We start from the raw sequence: 9666 nt of genomic DNA, 5'->3' as shown, positions 1-9666 counted from the left end.
AATTCTATTATTATGAAATTATAACTACTACTTAATTCATGAGGACTAATATTATTTTACTGACTTGTTCAAGGCATTTAGGGAAAATATTTTATATATTATCTTCTAATGGCAAAAGAAAAGCTTAAATGTCATAACTTTATTGCTGATTCTTTTGAGTCATTTTAATGCAGTATTTTAAATGGTTTAAAATATGTTTTTTAAAATGAGAAACTATTTTCTTAGCTTTAATGAACTTCCCTACTCTTCAGAATTAATTATGCTAAACATATTTCAAGAGTTTTGCTTCATTATATTCTCATTTAAATAATTTTCAATGACATACCACTTAATAAAGTTTGTTGTGCAGGTGCTGACAGTTAAAATTCTGTGTTAATAATAAGTATCTTTAATTTGACTAACATAATACATCTTATTTGTCCCGATGTTACCATCTATTAGAGAAATTAATAAGCCATCATCCCATCAAACATGGCATAGGTCTTACTGCTGATAAAGTGTGGTATCCTTTCATCTGTTTATTGAATATCCAGGTTCAACTTTTGCTTATGACATAAATATTTAATTCCTAGAGTGCATGTCAAGCGATTTTGATTATATATTTATGTCTTATTTTGGATTGTATTTCCAGACAGAATCTATTTTTAACAAAATAATTTGTACAACACAAATTTTTGACCTTATTATTTTATAGAAAAATGCATTACAGTTTATAAAATATAGAAAAAAAAACTACACAAATCACAAAGATGTTGCTGGACAAAGTTTCACAAAGTTGCTTCAAGTTGCAGTCGCCATAATGGAAAACAGTATCCTGCTTTCAGCAAAAACTGGAATTTCTGTCTGTGCATGTTATTTACATGGAATCATACGATATCTGCTCTTTTATATCTGAGTTCTTTCTTTCAGTATGTTTTCCCCATGTTGTTTACTGTAGCACACTTTTATTTAATTTGCATTCTCTTTTAAGGGATATATCATAATTGATTTTTCTATTCTCGATAGAATTTGATTTATTTTAATTTTTAGCTTTTATGAAAAATGCGTCCTTTATGAGTAACAGCATTCTTTATGAATGACAGCATTCTTGTACTTTTATGACACACATGTACATGTTATTATTGGGCACATACCTATGAATACAATGGCTGGGTCATTGATTATGTGCATACCAACTTCAGATATTGCCAGTTCATATGGAACTTGCAGGTTTACTTTAAGTTCTTGGATGCATGTGTAGAACGTGCAGGTTTGTTACATAGATATACAGGTATGTAACAGGTATGTAACAAACTTGCACTTTCTGCACATGTATCTAAGAACTTGAAGTATAATAATAATAATAATAATAATAATAATAATAATAAAAAGCTTTTTCTCAGCAGCACAGAAATTTTTTCAGACAACTGAAATTGTTGGAACTTTTAAGACATTTTATTCATTTTTTTAGGACAGCCTAAAAATTCTGCCATACATCTACGAGATCTATGTTATTTTTTGTTCTTGCTGCTATTAAGGTCAAAAAAAATTACATAGGCACAAAAGATATAGGTCTTTTGTCTGTTCTCACATGTGCTAGGGATGCTACTTCTTTTGTTATCAAACATATTTGCCAGATTTTCTTGCCAGGGTGTGCTCCCTTGAGACCCAAAAATAGGAGGCATTCATGAATGAGAGATTATAGAAGATAAGATAAAATGAAAAAATTATGCTTGTGGCAGTGATTCTTGCAGAGCTGGTCCTCGGACTCAGTCTAGGCAGTGTTTGCTATTTGATTTCTGAATTTCTGGTTAGCACACTCTTCATTCTTTTGCTCTTCCAGTTCTTTGGTCTTTTTTGATATCAACTCCTCGGATCAAACACCTTTCTTCTTGGAACATTTGGAGAAAAATCTGGTTTCTTGAGTTGATATTCAAATTGTTTGGATGAAGGATGAAACAAAACCAATGTTTTCATTACATTTACAGCACCATATTAATGTTCAGTATGAAATCAAGTGATTGTACAAGTGGTAGTTATTAAGAATATATATTTCTCAGGAGTATGTTCTGTATACTAAATAACTAAAATATTATAATTTTTACAGTTTAGAATTAAGATGTCAATGCTATTTAAGAAAAAAATTTGTGTAACAAAGTTTATAATGAGATATTTTTATATTTTCCAAACATTCTCTTCCCATTCTCTAGAGAGCCAAAGTAATGACAAATTATTGGTCATATTTAAAGATCACATCCAAATATTTAAAAAAAAATTCTCAAACTAATTGCAATGTAAGATTTACTCAGGAGAATATTTGCCACAATCATGGAAATCTTCAACCTACTTGTACCTGCATGAAGTGTGTGTCTCTGAATAGAATCTAACTGGGCATATAACATGGAATTTAATAAAGCATTTGGACCAAATTTTTAGCATTTTGCTTGAGCTATGTCCAGAAGTGGCAAGTGGTAAATCCTTATTCACTTTTTTTTTTTTTTTTTACTATCTACATTTTCCCCTTTTATGACTTCATGATTTGAAATACCATCTCTGTGCTGATGACTCCAAAATTGCACTTCCAGGTCAGGCATTCTTTTGAACTTCAAGTTAAAAAAATACACTTCCAGTTTTCCCTTCTTAGAAAAAAACAAACAAACAAAACAAAAAAAAAAAAAAAAAAGAGAGAGAAAGAGAGAAATGCAAAATTTGTCAGAATTATCTTTTTCCGCCCTCTGGACATTAATCAAATGCTTGCAATAATTTGAGTGTTTATTCAAGAAAATCTGTGTCAGAGTTTGTTATATCCTTCTCTCCCTAGATCTGGCACTGCCTTGAAAGCCAGCAGCCTCACAACTATGGCGGCTGTGAAGACCAGAAGTTTCTCAGGCACAGAAAAGAGAACAGATGCAGAGCTCTTGAAAAAGTCCCATTTCCAGAGCATTGTCACTACCTGAGCTGTCTCACAACAATCTGGAAAACTCCACTTCATAGAAAAAACTCTGTAGATGACAAACTTATAACAAGTTGCTGCTGGCAAAAGTAATATGCTTATAATTTAAAATTGCTTGTGTACAGTGGTAAAACAGGAAATGTAGTTCAAAATGAAGGGGAAAAAAGTGACTACTTAAAATATAATTGATAGCTAAGGTACTGAAGAGGAAGCTAATGACCAGAATGAGCAAAGCAAAATATCAGATTGAGCGATAAAAGTCATTTGATCAAGCAAAAATACAGCTCACTGAAAATCCCATGTTTGGAAAAATAATTTAAAACTTTACAAAAGCATTTTCTGTCATAAACAGACTAAAATTAAATAGTCAGAAAAAATCAAATTAATACTTTCCTAAGAACAAATAACTCAGCAATCAAAATTCTTGTTAAGGAATAATAAAACCAAAGCGAGTCTATGATTAAGATTTAATAATCAACCCATTACAAAACTAGTAATTATGTGCAAATAAAAGGCTGTTATAATGCTAATTATGTGTAGTTATGAATTTTATTGTCCTAATTCTTTTCTCTGTCATTATACTTCACTGATTTCCATTCAGCCTTTGTCTAGCTCAGTGCAAAGAATTTTCTACCCACGTATAGTCACTTCATTTAACAAGAATAAATGTAATTATCACCTGGCTAGAAGCTAAGGGGATTTTTTTTAACCTAGCTGGAGTGAAGTGACCCAATTAGCACCTTGCATGAATACTCTGAATTTTATAAATTTTATAATATGTTTGGAGCTTAGAACAACTCTGATTGATGGTTTTCTTTTCTCAGGAAGTTTTTTATCTCCTCATTTTCATGTCTCAAATTTCACTTTAAAATCTCAGCTCAAAAACTACAAGCTTTTTTAAACTTATACTCATCCAACATGCTATTTTACCTATCAAACAACTTATTCACTTTTTCACTTAATATTCTGTCACAGAAACATATTTAGAATATACAAACAAAATTACAGCTACTAGCTTAATGTTATCTCATATAGAAGTAGAAGGCTAACATATTTATCCATTATAGATAGGATAGGTGGCCATATTTCTTCACTCTTTGAAAGTGTTTATTCGTCATTCTAGGCCTTTATTCTTAAGGTTGCATTCTCTAAGTGGGTAAGTAGGAAGCTGGTTAACTCGTATGATAAAATCCGAGAAGTGAATTAGTAAGGGGGACTGTAATAGAATACTCTAATAAAAGTCCATTGATTTTAATAATATCCATATTTTTGCAAATGAAGCTCATTTTTATTTTTTAAATGCATAGGTATTGTAACTGACTTTTCTGTCTTTGGAAATGATATAAATTTTTAGGAGATGTTGATACTCTATAACAAACGTCTCTATGTTTGTATTTCCAAGATATGTCTCAAAATTTGGTTGTCAGGCGTTCCTTTTTACACTTCTTTTACAATTGCTATTACATTTTCTCCATTGCATTTATGAGTATTTTACAACTCTCAAATGACTCACGGTCGTACTCTTTGAATTTATTTTCGTCTATGTTCCATGTCTCTAGCAGCTTCTTCTCATCCCCTTTGCTGTTTTTTTTTTTTTTTTTCCTCAACCTTCTGGACTTACCAAATTTTAGTGTTTACCTCAGTTTCATCTCTGTCCCTTTCCCATTTTGTCTTTCCACTAACTTCACTCATATGATAATGACCTCCTATATATGTATTCAGTCCTACCTCTGGGCAGTCTCCATATTTATAGTGGCTTATTATTTTACAGCAATAGCAATTGTTTCTTGGACTCAAACACTGTTTTGTTGTTCTTACAATATGTAATGATTTAAAAAAGTTTATTTATAATTATAAAATATGGCATATATTAATTATAATTAACCTGTTAACACTGAACCATTTATAGAAAGTTATGCCAACAGACTATTTCCGTGGTTGCAGTTGAATTCAGCACATTTCAGTCAGTGATCATTCTGTTTAATCTCGCATTTAAAGGACTTTCTTGACTGAAAGATTTTGTTTTGTTTTCCTCAGCCTGGAATTTCATCTACTGGAGCTCTATATGTCTAGTCCTTCACTTCCATACGTTCTTTCCTCAAATGTCACCTTCTCTGGTTGCTTTCTCAGCTTTTCAGTATAAAATAGAAGCCATCTAACTGCTGTGATCATGTCTGGTTAGTCCCTGCTTTATCTCTAGCACCTGTAACAGTGAATGAAGATGTAGCCTTGTAAAACCTGTTTTGCATAAAAAAATACACGAATTGATGAGTGAAAGAATAAGATATATGTGTATCACCAATATAGAAAATGTTACGCTATATGCTAAGTGAAAAAAAGTATTTTGTGAATCATACATAGAATGATTATATTTTTAAAATAATTATATATGAAATGTCTATGAAATTTTTATATACTTCTCCCTCTGACTACTCACATAATTTTGCATGCATGAAGACTAAAAAGTGAAAAAAAAAAAAAAAAAAACAGGAAGGATACAACAAACTGGTAACAGTAGTTGTAGTAGTTAATCCTAGATGATAGGATTCAGTGTAGGTATATGTGTTTTGTAAGTGGGTGATATATGTAGTATGGGCGTTTAATCGTGGCACAGGTATTATGATATTTTATTTGATTTACACATTTTATTATAATTTGTTTTATATAAATTACATATGTGGTATGTACTTTCCAAATATTAAAAGTAAATATTTCTATAACATTGAATCATTAATATTAAAATTAAAGGAAATTTTGCTTTGTTGAAATAGATATTTGTGTTAAGTTAAGGAATATTAGTTTATCTTTAACATTTTGAAAATAATATGTCAAATTCTGCAACTATGTTTGTGAGCCTCTATTGATATGATGTCACTTCCAATATAATATATTCTTATAATCTCATGAGAAAAATATGCTGATATTATTAAATAACATATATTGGTAAACTATTTCTGTTTTAAAATATTATGTTACTTAGTGTAAGTAAATTTTTAAACAATTCATTTACTAAACATATTAGTCTTGTAAAATATTTGTATCATCATTTATGCCTGCCTTATAGGATAAGTTATTATACTATACCAATGTCAAGAGACTGAAAGGCTAATTTATGTCAAATAAATCTTTACTTGTAAATGCATACACTAGATTTCAGTATGAAGTATAATTGAAGGACTAAGCCTTTATAAACTTAGGTAGCCTAGAGTCTTATACTGCAGACTTTTAATTTAAATATGTTTCCACAATAATTTTTTAATTTTTTGAATGTAATTTGAGACTATTTATTAAAGATTGTGACCAGAGCATTTCAAAACAATCTGTTTTTTATAAATTATGAAAGAAAATCTGTAAACATTCAAGATGAAATATGATATTATCCTTGGTGTTTGTCATGTCAACACAAGGAAATTCAAATATATGTCATTGTAGGGTCTGATGAATATCTAGATAATGAACTCAAAAAAACTTAGATGGTATCAACCAGATCTAAACAATAACTATAAATTGAGGGGTATTTTATATTTTTTCTGAATTTTCTTATTTTATAAATACTCCAAGAATACATGCATGACACTATGCTATTAGTGAGAGGGGAAAAATAAAAGCAGGTTTTTCTGCTTTCAAAGAATTGATCACAGAATGAAACACACACACACACACATAGTTATGTCAACTGATAAGTACAAGAGATACCATAACAGACATAAAGTCGTATGAAATTGGAGTGGAGACAAAGTCCTACTCATGTCAAGGTAGCAATCTACAGAATATTCAATTCCGCCATACTGGATGAAATGATGAAAAGATTTATATGGCATTATAGAAAATTAAATGTTTAATCTTAAAAGAGGGGAAAACAAGCCTATGAAGGAATTATTTCAAGTAAAATCCATATTTGTCAATAAGTTATATTAAATAATGACATCACAATCAAAATATAAGTAGCTAGAAGTCTGATGATCTATATCAGAGTTTAATTTACTTACACGAGCACATTCTGTATGTATCAAATTGTACTGTGCGTAATATATAATTTGTACAACTTTAATTTCTATTTAATTTTTCTGTTTTACATGTACATGCATGAGCACAGTGGGTTAATTTCAACTACCCTAGCTTAAAATGCTTGTGTTAGGCCGGGCGCGGTGGCTCAAGCCTGTAATCCCAACACTTTGGGAGGCCGAGACGGGCGGATCACGAGGTCAGCAGATCGAGACCATCCTGGCGAACACGGTGAAACCCCGTCTCTACTAAAAAATACAAAAAACTAGCCGGGCAAGATGGCGGGTGCCTGTAGTCCCAGCTACTCGGGAGGCTGAGGCAGGAGAATGGCGTGAACCCGGGAGGCGGAGCTTGCAGTGAGCTGAGATCTGGCCACTGCACTCCAGCCTGGGCGACAGAGTGAGACTCTGCCTCAAAAAAAAAAAAAAAAAAAAAAAAAAAAAAAAAAAAAAAAAAAAAAAATGCTTGTGTTTAGTTTTCTGATACAGCTTCCTCTGGCCAAATTGACTTATGCATTTCAACCTTCCACATGATTGATAGAAATTACCCTAGATAAAGTAAGTTTGAGGTGATCTGAATTAATCATTAAGAGAGCAAGATACTTGTGTGCCGCCTATTTTCTGTCTTCATTGTAACACTGTTTTTCCTCCTTTTACCCAGTTTAGTATCATATAACTAACTCATATAAGAAAAGGTTAGTATTTGGCAGCAATTATTCAAGTTATTGGCAAGCGTATTAAATGTCACTGATATTTTGTTTTATTTTAGAAATGTATACCAATAAGAAAATTATTTATCTAAGCAACATCAAGAAAGCTAAACCAAAGTTATATGTAATGAATTATTTTGAAACTGATTTTTATTGACCAGATGAGGAAAATCTGTAAAACCATCATAGACTTATTTACTTCACTAATGGTTAAGGTAACAAAGACTGAATTTCTAAATGGCTTCATGAAGCACAGCAGAGACAGGGTTATCTTTTTCATTCAGGCAGCCAGCAATGCAGAGTAATCAAGCAGGTACAAAGGCACGCAGTTTTGCTTAATTTTACCACTAATCCTTTTTCAATGATCTAAGTAATTTCCATTATTTCCCTGTGGTAAGTATTCTGGCCAAATGCTTCTCAGCCTGTAAGTTATAAACAGACACATATGTTTGACACTTTAAAAAGTGCAGTCTCAGGTTGGCTTTTACGTTCCCTAAAACTCATCTTCTTCACAATGATTGCACTAAGTAATATGGGTGGAAAATAAGCAAAGTGTTTGTATAGTAAATTACAAATTATATAGAAGTGCAACATTATTAGAAAGACTCATAAACACAGAGGAGAACACAAAGTTCCTTTTTGTTGCTGAAGTAGATGTGATCTTGAATATAGATTCATACAGACGAGACCAGGATTTCAGATTCGAGAATGGAATTTGTGTAGACCATTTTATATATTGGGTTTTATTTAGAAAAAAATCAATTAAGATATCATAATTCAAAATTGCCAGTTAAGAGGACTACCTTGTATATAAATGCACAGTGTAACTGTAGAATAATTTTGTTATATAATGAAACCCCAGATCTGAATCTCAGAAGCTAAACTGAACGGAAGGAGATGTTACTTTACCGACCGGTGATAGTCAATTAAAGTTGTCTTATTTAGCTTTAAAGTTCTATAGCAAAGAATATCAACTTAAAAAATTTAGCTTAGTATAATTCTAGGTATAAATAACATTTTTATCTTTTGCGAAATTTGATTTTTGCTTCCTACACCTTAGCTGCTGGAAACTCTTTCAGGGCAGTATATAGACCAATTATAGGGGTCATCTCTCTTGTTTTCCTTTATTCAGCGACTTTTCCCTTTACTCAGTCACTATCATTGCCTTATGTTCAGTGTTATGAAAAAAATGTTTCATATATTTTTTTCTTTTGTTAAGGAGAATATAAATTTGATCCATATTAATCCATCCTAGATAGAAACAGTTGTGACTCCTGTACTTTTTATTAATTATTGTGACTCACTAAGTCATTTGTGTATTGGATATGATGATGTGATACTGCTTAAATTTATTTTATGTATACTTTATTAATTTTTTCTAATTTAAATTAAAGATTAATATATTTAAGTCATAAGTATGTGGAACAGTATTGTATTTGGTTTATAACATTACATCATATTTTCAGTGTTTGTATTGATACAGGAGTGCTTGAAAGGAAAGACCGTGGTCCTTTTAAATGATAGGAAGTGGGGAGGGAGGTTGTGGATTAAGGTTCCACCCCATGGACCTAGGTGAGGACAGGCACTCCTGCTTTGGCACCCAAATGTTGCATTTTCCAAGACCACCCTGGCCTGCTGTACCCCCATCCTGGGCCTATAAAAACCCAAGACCCTAGCGGGCAACACACAGGTGGCCAGACCTCCAGAGGAGCACATCATTGTAAGAAGACACAAGTGGGTGGATAGCGAGAGGACGTTGAGGGAGCACCCTGACAGAAGAGCACGCTGACAGATGCCAGCACGCTGGCAGGCCATCCACCACTGGGACAAGGCAGCGTTTGGCGGGGGCTGTCAGAGGAGAACCCTGGTCGCTAACCCAGCCTGACTCCAGGGAAAAACCATCTCCCTCTGGTTTCCTCATCTCCTGAGAGCTACTTCCACTCAATAAAACCTCGCACTCATTCTCCAAGCCCCCGTGTGATCCAATTCTTCCGGAACATTAAGACAAGAAACCCAGGGA

The sequence above is a fragment of the Piliocolobus tephrosceles genome, chromosome 3 (assembly GCF_002776525.5).
Source record: "Piliocolobus tephrosceles isolate RC106 chromosome 3, ASM277652v3, whole genome shotgun sequence".
Classification (NCBI taxonomy): Eukaryota; Metazoa; Chordata; class Mammalia; order Primates; family Cercopithecidae; genus Piliocolobus; species Piliocolobus tephrosceles.
Note: the sequence above shows the minus strand (reverse complement) of the source record.